We start from the raw sequence: 13,342 nt of genomic DNA on the forward strand, positions 1-13,342 counted from the left end.
ATTATCGCCTGAAATGAAAAAAGCATATCGTGATATGAAAAAATCTTGTATCGCCCAGCTCTACTTCTACACAACAGAACAACTACACAAGACAGCACAACACACTAAGTATACACTCCACACTAAACGTCACAAATCTCCCACATCTAAAAACTAACTCTCTGTCTCTCACTAGGTCGCTCTGTCTCGCTGCTGTTACCGTCACTCCCAAAACTTTCCCCTCTTCCTGAACAACCAAATCCTATGTGTTAAATTGGTCGACATGGTACATCTTTCCACTGATAGGAAAGAGGTGGCTTTTTTTCCCCCTGTTTTCTCGCTGTCCTTAGAAAACGCTTAAAACACACACACAAAAATGTGACTACAGTATTTAGAAAAAAGCGTGTCTTATATATATTGTCATAACTCTTGATTTACTGGCTTGTAATTAAAATTTAAAAACTTTGAAGTCCGAACTTTCAATGTGGGCTGAAATAGAGACTCAGCGTGGCTGCAGCTTGTTGCTATGTCAGCTTAGATCAGTCATGTGATTTGGAGGTGCAGTGTGTCCCTGGACCACGGAGGGTTAATAACACTCACCTTCTTCCATTTCCAGAGTGTAACATCCAACCACCTGTGTAAAAAGCAAAATTCCCATGGTGTTGTTCAAAATGTGCTCTGGCACAATCATAAATATTGCTTGCTACTGAAAACAAGAAAAAAGCTGGTCCTACTATGGGCTGAACCATTTGTAAATGGTGGAGGGGCGGGGACACTATGCAATATATTCAGTTTTAGCATTTGTATTCACTGTTGACTGTAACTACGCTCAAACTGTTAATGCTATCTTATTTTAATAAACTGGAGCTGGAGGTAGCAGAGCTGAAGATGTTGAGGTTCTCTTTAGGAGTGACGAGGGACATACACAGAGGGAGAGCTCAGGTTGGATGTTTTGGAGATCAAGCCAGGGAAGCCAGATTGAGATGGTTTGGACACGTTCAGAGGAGGGACAGCGATTATGTTGGTAAAAGGATGTTGAGGTTCATGCTGCCAGAAAGGCAGCATGAACTCTTCCTCCTAGAGGAAGACCAAAGAGGAGGTTCATGGATTTAGTGAAGGATGACATGAGGGTGGTTGTTGTGAGTGAGGCGGATGCAGAGGATAGGGTTAGATGGAGGCAGGTGATTCGCTGTGGAGACCCCTGAAGAGCGTAGACAAAAGGAAAAGAAGTGCTTTTTTCTGTCTGACATCTTGTAAAATACTCTTAATTTTATTACCAGGAACCACCAGATTGAAGAATAAAAGCATACAATGGAGCCTGAAAAGTGTCCCTCCAGAACTTGTATTTCCCAAACTTTATACTACACTTTAAGTACTTCTCAAAAAGGGCTGCTATTGTGTGCTAATAATATAGTTTTTTGGTTTTTTTTATGTATAAGCGAATAATGTAAACAATATTATCCAGAAATATGTGATAGCCTTTCAGCTCAAAGAATATTTAGATGTCTGAGAGTACCTGCATCTTCAAGAAAAATCCAGCATTTAGAGGCTCACACACACATTCTGCACAACCCAATTAACATTTGACTTGTTTGCTCTTTCATCCATTCACTCAAACTGCTCCCACCTGACACATTAGAATTAACTACAAAAACAAAAAGTTATCAACTGTGATAGATCAGTGTAGCAGTCAGTGTTAAAATGTAAAGATTTCTTTTTAAAATTAACTTTTACAGGTTATAAATTTCGGTTTCAGTTTGTTTACCTTTATGTAATTTGAGATATTACTAGTGTAGACATAGTCAATAATGTCTAAGCTGTCTGGAGAGAAGTTTCTAATTTAATGTTTTGTTTTTTATAAACAGGCCCTTCGGTCACAACATACTCCTGTGAAAGCTATTTTTACAATTTACTCAAGAGCCATGGTGATATTTTTTCTTGTGTAGGCTGGACCTCAAAGATGAAAATCAGACAAGAGTTTTACCTGCCAGCTTTTATTTCCAGTTATTTACATCTGAAACAGACAATCAACTTAGATGATATCGTTTGTTTAAACTAGAGATCCACCAATATGTTTTTTTGGGGGCCGAATATCAATTATTGTCATGGTCCTGCGTCCATGACTCAGTGATTTTGTGTTTTTTATTGTTATTATTTTCATTATTATTCGTGGGCTGTTTTGGGATGGTTTGTGTTTTGGGATTTTAGATACTGGGTTCTGGGGTTGTGTTCCCTCTATTGGTCCCTGGTGTTAGTGTTCCCCTGTCTCGTCAGGTTAATCAGGTCCAGCTGTGTCTCCCACCTGTGTGTGATTTCCCAGTGTCTCTCTGTGTACTTATAGTGTGTGTTTGCCTCTGTTCCTCGTCGCGTCGTCTGTGTTCATACTCTGTGAATTCCCCTGCGTGCTAAGTAACAGTATATTCAACAGCATTGGACTGTGTGTAACATTTAATACAGCTTTAGTATTAATCTACTTTTTTTCACCTCTTGTAATCCATGAAACTGCTTCAAACAAAGAGATGATGTGAATCGGATGCATGACAACGACTTTAAGTTAACAAAACAACCCTAAATAACAATCATTAGTTCCTTAACTTCAAATATAAATGTTAATGGTGGGAACTGTAACTTTAATTTTTATATTTAAACTCGCATAACAATATTCCCAAAAAATCAATAAGCCTAAGTAACAGTGAAACTTTTGGCTATGTAAAACATTTTTCAAGCATGGTAAAGTTTATTCAACATCCAGTGTCTACAAATTGCTTTTAAATAAGGCCGAAACCTGTGGCACAAGTTGCAATGCAATCATCAACATGTTTGGAAAAGACATTGTACTTGTGGAAGTGCCCGGCACACGCAACGTTCCAAAACATGTAGAGGATATGAGGTAGTCTGCTTTGACTACTTCAACCTTCATGGTACCAGTCGGAATTTCCCACCCGACCTAAAACCTCATCAGCTGGCTGAGCTGGAATGGAGTGGCTGTAAAAATAATCAATGCATTAGAAATCAAATTAGATTCAAATTTTGAATCACAATGTAATTACACTTGCCTGTTTCAATGTAGGTCTTCAGAAATCCCACTGTTTGCATTTGGATGCTTAGTGGCTAAGGTGGATTATCATCGTCTTCATCATCGCCCTTATCTCCTGGCCAAACAATGTGGCTAAGAACAGCCTAAAATGAGATTTCAGAGACACACTTAAGAATGCAACTCCCTTAAAAACAGTTTTTTACATGTTAAATCTGTGAAGGGACTTTTTTCCGACACTTGGCATTTATATATGGTGTATTCTATGGGGGGCTCATGATGGCACTGGATTATCTGGCAGCCTTTAAAAGAATTTCCCTCAGGATGAATAAAGTATTATCAATCAATCATTTTGTCTCACTTAACGTATAATGGTAAAAGGACTGATTCTTACTTTTCTACTCTCCCAGACCCTTCAAAGATTTTTCTACAATAACTATCATTCTCACAATCACATTCTTATTTTCAGTACTTCCTACCAAAAATTCATACAGAGCGGGGAGCCAGGGATCTTAACAAGCTGCTGATTAGTAGATGACCTGCTCTAACTCCTGAACTCTGCAGCCTCCTCTAAAAGCAGCATTAACTGTCATGCAATCTAGCTTTGTCACTGTAGTCAGCATGTTAGAAATGCATTGAAATACCTGTGCAGTAAGAATGTTGTCTTCATGCTGGGGGAAAAAGACCACTGTGTCAGGTCTTTGTTGAAGCATGGTCAACAATCCGGTGTCCTTCAGACCTTTTTCTGATGTGTTTTGTCTGCCTTTTAGTTCGGCCTATCACCTAAAACCATAATTAAAAATAACCACATGACATTTTCTTAGGTGATGACAATCTAAAAACAATTTTTGAAGGGGAATCTTACTGCATGATGGAGAAGCTGTTGGAACAGCCATCTGCGGATTTCTGCACTGACGGGTGGCAAGTCCCAGGAAATGGCCAAATTGTTAATGTCATCCCTCTGCTGCTCAGTGAGGTGTTTATTACCATCAAGCTTATGGACGAGAAAAGTTCCATTTTAGTATGTTGCAAATATATTGCCTAAAAAATCTGCATTTTCTGGGGGGGGGATATCTAGATCTGGCACATCATCGGGCTGGACAGTGACAGTGTCTCTATCAGCTTGGACCAACATGTGAATAATAGCCTTGTTGAGGCCATGCAATCGTGGCCCATCGTTCAAAAATGAATGCCCAATTATTCTGCCTGCTACCACAAATAAGTCACTGTCTGCTAGTGATGGGACGGTCGTGAACGAAATGGCTCTTAGAGCCGGCACTTTGACGTGAACGGCGCGAGCCGGCTCCTTATCGCGAGCCGTGTTGTTTTTTTTTTTTTTTTTTTTTTTTTTTTTTCTCTCACCCTCTCTCTCTCTCGCACTTTTTTTCCACTTCACTCAGCATGCAAGCCTTGCACTGTAGTGATGGGATTTCCGGCTTTTTTTAGAGATCCGGCTCTTTCGGTTCGGCTCACTAAAAAGATCCGGCTCTTTCGGCTCCGAACCGGTTCTTCAGGTTGTTTTGTTGCTTTAATTAATTTATTATTAACAATAATATAAAATTATGCACAAAAGGAATTAATAACGTAAAAAAAAGTGGTTTTATTTATATATAAATAAATGCGGTGGCCCCTAGAGACAAAACACGTACAAACTCCAAAACACATTTCTAGCATTAACTGAACTTCCAAAGCAGAGCTACTAGATCACTTAAATTACACAATTGAAAGCATGTGTGTATTCTTTGTGTATTTATACACAGGCACTCATATATATTCAAATAATTAAAAAAAAAAAGTTCATTTAACTGTTACTACCACACACCAAATCCGGTCGTTGGTACTCGCTGGCTTGTGTAGCCACAAGATAACAAAGGCTCAACACTGCGCCCAGCGTCCTGGAGCACTTCTGTTGTCTTTTGTACGTGTTTTGAGTTTTTATGTGCTTCTGAGTTTTTATGTGCTTCTGAGTTTTTACGTGCTTCGGAGTTTGTACGTGTTTTGGAGTTCGTACGTGATTTGACGTTTGTATGTGCTTTGTCTCTTGGGGCCACCATAAATATACTTTTATTTATTCACTCCACATAAAATGTAATAAATAAATCATATAATACAAAAATCAACTATTCACATTTCAACTTTTAACTATTTAAATTTTCAGCTTTTTCCTTTTACAAATTTAAAGTGAAAAGAACACAAAACACTGCAAACCACAACACAATTAAATATAAATTATAATATGAAAACAAACAGAAGATGCACATTCTCTGTCATATGGACCTGCATGAATAAACTTTCTGAATCCTTTATCATCTGCAACCGAAAATAGTTGTGGATGATTACTATACCTTTCTAATGTGACGTTGTTGTCCCTGGATCGCTGTCTCTCTCTCTCTCTCTCGCTCCTGCTCTGTTCCTGTGCTACTGAGTGTAACTACCGCCCCCCCCCCCCCAACGTAAAGCACAAGGCTCGTGTGCTGAGTGAAGCGGAAAAAAGTGCGAGAGAGAGAGGCTGAGAGAAAGAAAAAAAAAAAAAAACCCACGTGACGGCTCGCGATAAGGAGCCGGCTCGCATCGTTCACGTCAAAGAGTCGGCTCTAAGAGCCATTTCGTTCGCGAACGACCCATCACTATTGCGCTGGGCAGAGGGGGAGGGGCAGTAGTTACACTCAGTAGCACAGGAACAGAGCAGGAGCGAGAGAGAGAGACAGCGATCCAGGGACAACAACGTCACATTAGAAAGGTATAGTAATCATCCACAACTATTTTCAGTTGCAGATGATAAAGGATTCACAAAGTTTATTCATGCAGGTCCATATGACAGAGAACATGCATGTTCTTTTTGTTTTCATATTATAATTTATATTTAATTGTGTTGTGGTTTGCAGTGTTTTGTGTTGTTTCACTTTAAATCTGTGTAAAAGGAGAAAGCTGAAAATTTAAATAGTTACAAGTTGAAATGTGAATTGTGGATTTTTGTATTATATGATTTATTTATTACATTTTATGTGGAGTGAATAAATAAAAGTATATTTATGGTGGCCCCTACAGACAAAGCACGTACAAACTTCAAAACACGTACAAACCCTGAAGCATGTAAAAACTCCAAAACACATAACACGTACAATCTCCAAAATACGTAAAAATTCAGAAGCCCATAAAAACGCAAAACACGTACAAAAGACAACAGAAGTGCTCCAGGATGATAGGGGCAGTGTTGAACTTTTGTTACCTATTGGCTACAGAAGCCAGCAAGTACCAACGACCATATTTGGTGTGTGGTAATAATGGGTAAATGAACTTTTTTTTAAAAATTATTTGACTATATATGAATGCTTGTGTATAAATACACAAACAATACACATATGCTTTCAATTGTGTAATTTAAGTGATCTAGGTAGCTCTGTTTTGGAAGTTCAGTTCATGCTAGAAATGTGTTTTGGAGTTTGTACGTGTTTTGTCTCTGGGGACCACCACATATTTATATATAAACATATATAAATTAAACTACTTTTTTTTTCTTACATTAGTAATTCCTTTTGTGCATAATCTTATATTATTGTTAATAATAAATTAATTAAAGCAACAAAACAGCCTGAAGAGCCGGTTCGGAGCTGAAAGAGCCGGCTCTTTTTAGTGAGCCGAACGAAAGAGCCAGTTCTCTAAAAAGAGCTGGAAATCCCATCACTACTCTCTGCCAAAATCTGAGAAGTAGAAGGCACTAGATGGTTCTCTTGTCCCTCAAAGACAAGGGTCATGTTTGCTGCACCTGGAGAAGAACAGTACAAGCAAAATAAAAAAGCTATAGCTTTATCTATTGACGTAAGTAGTTGTCAAACATGATGCAAATACTTCAATGGTATCTTTTATTTTATTTCTGGAGTAAATTTTTCGAGGGATTATTTTAAAAACTCATCTCACATTAATTAAGAAAAGGATATAGAAACATACCGCTATGGATGTTTAAGCCATGTTGCAACTTTAGCATTGCCATGCTGAAAAAATGTCTCTGGACCCCAGTGCCAACAGCTGTGTCACCTATTTTAAAATTGGGAAAAGGAAAAAAAACAACAACACAAGTAAAGTTACAAACTACTTTACAGCACCCTTTAATGGAAAATTCTCATTTACCAAGTTGGAATGTTAAACCGCCTTTAAAGAAACTAACTGACTCTATGCTTCACCATAAGCATTACCTTGTAAAGAACAACGAAAAGGTCCTGCCCAATCAATCTGTGGTCTTTTGTAGAAAGAAGTGATCTCTCGGCTCTGGGATGTTTGATCTTGTCAAATGTCAATGATAGCTGTGATTTTGGGGTTCTCCTCCTTTTCCTTTAAGAGATGCCTCTTAAACAAAACTGATCTTGGGGATCACTGGCCTTTTTCCACTGTTCTACTAAAAGATAAAGTACATTGTATGCAAAAATAACATTTTGTACTGTAAACCCAGTAAGCCAAAAAATTAAGACCCAGCACACTTTCTGGTAAGCATGTCAATATGGAATTTTAAATATACTCTGACATTTGGTATGAAAAGTAAATTCATAAAATTCATAAAAAAAAGGGGCTATGAATAAGATAGGAAATAAATATGAAAAATTAAAGTTAAAAATGAAATAACTGTATAACACAAATTAGAATAAAGGGTAAATTTAACTGGGAAAGAATAAGATAAGATATATAATTTAAAGTTGAAAATAAAATAACTGTACAACAAAATACACAATACACAGTATAGAACTATATAAGAATGTATGAAGAAATATGAATAAATAAATATATGCACGCACACACACACAATAACAGCAGCTGTATAAGTATTAACTGGAAATGAAGAATATAGTGACCAGTGTTGTGTAATCCACATTATGTCTTGTGCAGTGCAAATATGCTTAAAGTGATTTAAGTGATAACAATGTCCAGTGTGTGTGTGTAAGAACTATATGTGTGGGTCAGTACTGTGTGGTGGTGTGATTGAGAGACCGTATCGCCTGCGGGAAGAAGCTCCTCCTCAGTCTCTCTGTGTTGGTCTTCAGGGAGCGGAATCGCTTTCCTGACCTCAACAGAGAGAACAGTCTGTTGTTGGGATGGCTGAGGTCCTTCACGATTTTCCTGGCCTTGGTCCAGCACCGCCTGCTGTAGATTGAGTGCAGGTAAGGGAGCTCGGAGCGGATGGTGCGCTCAGCTGACCGCACAACCCTCTGTAGAGCTCGTCTGTCCTGCATGGTGCTGTTCCCGAACCAGGTTAAGATGTTTCCCGTCAGGATGCTCTCTATGGTGCAAGAGTAAAAGTTCCTGAGCACCTTGGAGGGCAGTTGGAAGTCTCTCAAGCGTCTGAGGTGGTAGAGACGCTGACGGGCCTTTTTCACCACGGAGTTGATGTGACAGGACCATGACATGAACTGCGAGGTATTTGAAGCTGTACACTCTCTCCACTGGGCACTCGTTGATGACAGGGGTCTGGTAGTTCCTCTCCTGCTTAGTGCTGAAGTCCACTATCAGCTCCTTTGTCTTACTGACGTTTAGAAGGAGGTTGTTCCTCTGGCACCAGTTCTCCAGATTCCTAATCTCCTTCAGGTAGGCCGTCTCGTTGTTATCAGAGATCAGGCCCACCACGACGGTGTCGTCAGCAAACTTGATGATGGTGGTGGAGCTGGTAGTGGCCACGCAGTCATGTGTACAGAGAGTACAGCAGGGGGCTCAGAACACATCCCTGGGGGGCTCCAGTGCTGAGAGTGGTGGAGGCTGAGACATGTCCGCCCATTCTTACTGCCTGTGGTCTGCCAGTTAGGAAGTTGGAGATCCACTGACACATAGATGAGCTGAGTCCCAGATGCTCCAGCTTGGTGGTGAGTTTGGAGGGAATTATGGTATTAAATGCAGAGCTGTAGTCTATGAAGAGCATTTTAACATAATTCCCCCTTCTAGTTTCCAAGTGAGTGAGTGATGTGTGGAGGAGATGAGAGATGGCATCGTCTGTGGAAAGATTTGGACGGTAAGCAAACTGTAGTGGGTCCAGTGTGTCTGGTAGTGAAGAAATGATGAAGTCTCTGACCAGGCGTTCAAAGCACTTCATCACTACTGAGGTGAGGGCTACAGGGCGATAGTCATTGAGAGAAGCAGGGTGGGGTTTCTTCGGGACAGGAACAATGATGGACTCTTTGAAGCATGTGGGGATCACCGACTGAGATAAAGAGATGTTAAATATCTCAGTGAACACAGGAGCTAGCTGGTATGCGCAGTCTCTTAGGATACGACCTGGGATGCCGTCTGGTCCTGCTGTTTTCCTGGTGTTCACTCTCTTGAAGGCTCTCCTAACTTCATGCTCGGAGATGACGAGCACGTTTCCGGTGCTGGCAGTATCTTCCTGTCTGCAGCCGTTAGCGCCGCTAGCACTAGCATTGTTGGAGTCCTTAGCTGCAGCTTCGAAGTGAGCATAGAAAGTGTTCAGCTCGTCTGCCAGAGTCACGGCCGCGTTCGTCATACCGGTCGTTGGTGCTTTATAGTCCGTTATTGTCCTTAGTCCCCGCCATAGGCTCCTAGAGTCACTCTGTTGGAGTTGTGACTCTAGTTTCCTCCCGTAGCGCTGCTTCGCCTCTTTCACCGCCCTCCGCACGTTATATGACGCGGCTTTGTATGGGTCCATGTCCCCCGTCGTGAGTCCCGTGTTGTAGGCAGCGGTGCGGGATCTCAGAGCGTCGCGGATGGTTTTATCCACCCACGGCTTCTGGTTGGGAAACGTTGTGATAGTCTTTGTCTCCACGGTATCATCCGCTAGTTTCCCGATGAATCCCACAACCGCTTCCGTAAACACGTTGACATCATCATCGGAGCTGTTTCTGAACATGCCCCAGTCTGCGTCATCGAGTGCGTCCTTTAACGCGGCCACCGATTGATCAGTCCAGCGCGCGATCTTCCTCTGAACCGGAACTTCCTGTTTTAGCCTTTGTTTGTATTTTGGCATGAGGAAGATGGCGGCGTGATCGGATTTGCCATACGGAGGGCGGGATTGTGCCTTGTAGCCGTCCTTGACCGTAGTGTAGCAGTGGTCCAGTGTCCTTTCACCATCCTTATTGTTGGCTGGGATGTCAGTGTTCATCTCAGCAGCAAAATTGAGAAGTGTGTCTCTGACTTCATGTGCTGTGTGATGAAGGTCATCCACTTCACTTTAACCAAAGTGGTGCAAAAGAAAAAAAAAAGATCAGTGTTTAAACATATATACACTGATCTATCTATCTATCTATCTATATGGATGGATGGATGGATGGATGGATAGATAGATGGATGCAGGAATACTGTCAATAAAAGACAAGGTCACCTAAATAATGCACTCTAAAGAAGCAAAAGTATATTGTCAAAATGCCAGGATGAACACTGATAAAAGCTCATCCATGTGGTCAACATGATCATAGAAGATGAACAGGTTAGGTAAGGATGAGCCCCTGTTATGACATGATGCAAAGACAGAAGCAAGAGCATCTATAATTGTGCTACACATAGTATTTGTTTAGTGTTGTCCAACTAAAATGAACTTACCAATCACCACATGTACTGGCATGCAAGACCAAGTCATCTGGAGGATAACGATTTCCACAAACAGGTAGTGATGTGCGGATCGATCCTGAAATATCAATTCCTCCGATACCAGTCATTTATGTTCTAGAATCGATTCTCACATTAAAATATCGATATTTTTAGTAATTTAGGGTTAATTTGTAGTTTATGATTAACAGCAACACAGTGGAAAGAAAATATAACATTCGGATTGTCTACATTCAAAGGAACTACTTCCTCTTCCGCCTTTCATAGTCATGTGCGAAATACGGCTGTATAAATGTCTCGCAGCCCCTTGGCACGCGCACTCACAACAATAGCTGAGCGTAATTGTGCAGACGTATTTTACCTCCACAAACAGCTGAGACATGGTTTGCGATACATGTGGCAAAAAAGTGCTCCAAGAGTGAGGTGTTGTGGCTATACTTTCCCAACCTTGAGACCTCAGAATTAGGGAGACATTCAAAAGGGCTGTTGGGGGGGTGATAAATACATTTTACAGTGTTTATTTATCGGATAAAATACGTTAAATGTCACCGTTATTATTAGCTGGTCCGGAAACAGCGGGGGTGTCCAAATTCAGAGGCTGCTTCCACCTGAGGACCCGCCCTTCGGGGTCTAAAGAAAGCCGTGTAGTACGGCATGAGTTCCCTCGGTGGAGTGAAACTCAGCCGTCTGCTCCTTGCTATCTAAAATATAACCTGGCGCTGGCGTAAACTCTCGACCATCTCACACTTTCTTTAATTAGTTTTCTGTTTGATGTTTATTCAGCTGTGTGAAAACCCCGGAGGAACCCACCCGAGGGATTAATAAAGTTTAATTTAATCTAATCTAATAACTTTAATCTCAGCCAAACCGATTTACTCACGAACAAATAAAACACTGAAAAAGCCAAACAATAACATTTTTAAGTTATCAAAGTGACTTGTATATCATGTTTAACTCCGAGTAGCGAAAGGCCGCAGGGGTTTGAAAACGATGTGTCGATCGGCTCAGATATTTGAAATTTACACAGCTACATTCTCACCTGAAAACATGTTAAAAGTTGGGGGTTTTTTTGCGACCCAGAAAGAGAAATAAGAGTAATATTAAAACTAAGTAGCTGCCGCCATTGTTGGAAACTGGAATTGGCTCGGCCGCTCTATGAATTCTGCAATATGGTTTTTCAATTTTGTTGTCCAGGTGGAAATTCGGGAGAATGGTGGCTCCGGGATTCTCCCGGAAAAATCGGGAGGGTTGGCATGTATGGTTGTGGCAACATCACTAACCTTGTCAAACACCTCAGAGTAAATCATATCACAGAATATGAGGCGTGTCTGTTGAGAGGAACTGAAGAGGAGGAGAGGGACAGGTGCTGCTAGGGCGAGACAGACGTCTCTCATGGAGTCCTTTAATGCTGCAGGCAGGCAACGTGTTCAAATAGCACACAACTTCAGGTTTTTTTTTTTTATTTCTATATGATGAACTCTGCATTATTAAGTGATAAGAACAAGTAATCTGATGTCCTGTAATCATTATGACGCTATAATTTGAGATACAATAAATAAAATACGTTTTTTTGTATAAAGTATCGGTATCGGATCAGTATCGTCGATACCACCCTGAATATTACTTGGTATCGGATCGGAAAGGAAATCAGTGGAATCGCACATCACTACAAACAGGACAAGAAGGCTGAAGAGGATATTGCAATTAAAAAGTGTATTAATTTTAGTCCTAGCAAAGATGAACAGTCCAAATCTAGCACAGAATGCCACAGGTAATTAGGAAATAATGAAACAGTTGAACAAAGATCCGCTTGGAATTTTGTATTGTCCATATTACAATGTTAAATATATCTGGGAACTCACCTCCAATTGGACTTCATTCTGATGTGCCTGGTCAGTCATGCTTTCACACGCAGCTTCCTGGTAAAGGAATATAATGTTACATTACACATTTATGGTAGGTACATGCTGCTCACGATTTGTCATTTAGAGCAAACTAGGGGATCAACGTCCCTCATGGGGACACTCCAATAGGGCATAAAGTTTTGGACTCTCCACCAATTGCTCTAAAGAAACGAAGAAGCTTCTCAGATGAGAGGTGGCATATTTTCAAGGAAACTTATAGAAGTCCAGATGTTTTCTTTGAAAACTCTTTAGACTACAATGACTGGGATGATTGAGAAACTTCACAGACATTTAGAGCAAAAATTACGACTGATTTCAGCACATACATTGACGCATGTATGGAAATTCACCCAAAGTGGTCTTGGGTAAAGCATAATATTCTGTCCTTGCATTTTGAAAGTAGTAAAAAGAATACAACTTAAAGACTGCAGGAGCCAAAGACTGCTCCTGTTGAAAATATATTTATATGTTATTGAACATCTGCATCTTCATTTAAACAATACCATATGGTTTCCGGATATATCCCTATTCCCTTACTAACCTAATATTAAAATAGTTAACAGTATAACTAATAGTCACAAGTGAGAGTTTAAAAGAACACTAAGGAAGCTCGTTAGGCCATAGTTACAGAGGTAGAAGAAAATTTAAATCAAATACTTTATACACGCACATATTTGTGCTGTCAGTGGTAATCTCCTTAAAATGACGTTAACCGATTTTCCGTTAGCAAGTTAGCGCAGGGTAACACATTAGCGCGGTTTGCTCCTTAATGCGTTAGCAGCTACTGAAAGTTAAGCTAGGTCACCTAACTTTCAGTAGCTGCTGAAAGTTGTTGTATACTGTAATTACTGTAGTATTACTGTAACACAAACTCAGGGGTGACCAG

General features: G+C 40.4%; 2 long non-coding RNA genes across 2 annotated transcripts; both read right to left on the reverse strand.

The window, feature by feature from the left end:
• Positions 1-2,569: 2,569 nt before the first annotated feature.
• On the reverse strand, positions 2,570-4,241 carry LOC146690388 (uncharacterized). Its single transcript, XR_014915788.1, has 4 exons — positions 3,879-4,241; positions 3,658-3,796; positions 3,036-3,159; positions 2,570-2,964 (listed from the first exon to the last, which is right to left on the reverse strand). It is a non-coding gene; the product is annotated as an uncharacterized LOC146690388 (long non-coding RNA).
• A 2,686-nt stretch (positions 4,242-6,927) lies between these two features.
• Positions 6,928-10,175, reverse strand: LOC146690389 (uncharacterized). Its single transcript, XR_014915833.1, has 3 exons — positions 10,076-10,175; positions 7,207-7,406; positions 6,928-7,048 (listed from the first exon to the last, which is right to left on the reverse strand). It is a non-coding gene; the product is annotated as an uncharacterized LOC146690389 (long non-coding RNA).
• Between the last annotated feature and the right edge of the window lie 3,167 nt (positions 10,176-13,342).

The sequence above is a fragment of the Copadichromis virginalis genome, linkage group LG16, assembly GCF_057382275.1.
Source record: "Copadichromis virginalis isolate Kocher_CV1m ecotype Utaka linkage group LG16, C_Virginalis_male_GT1.1, whole genome shotgun sequence".
Classification (NCBI taxonomy): domain Eukaryota; kingdom Metazoa; phylum Chordata; class Actinopteri; order Cichliformes; family Cichlidae; genus Copadichromis; species Copadichromis virginalis.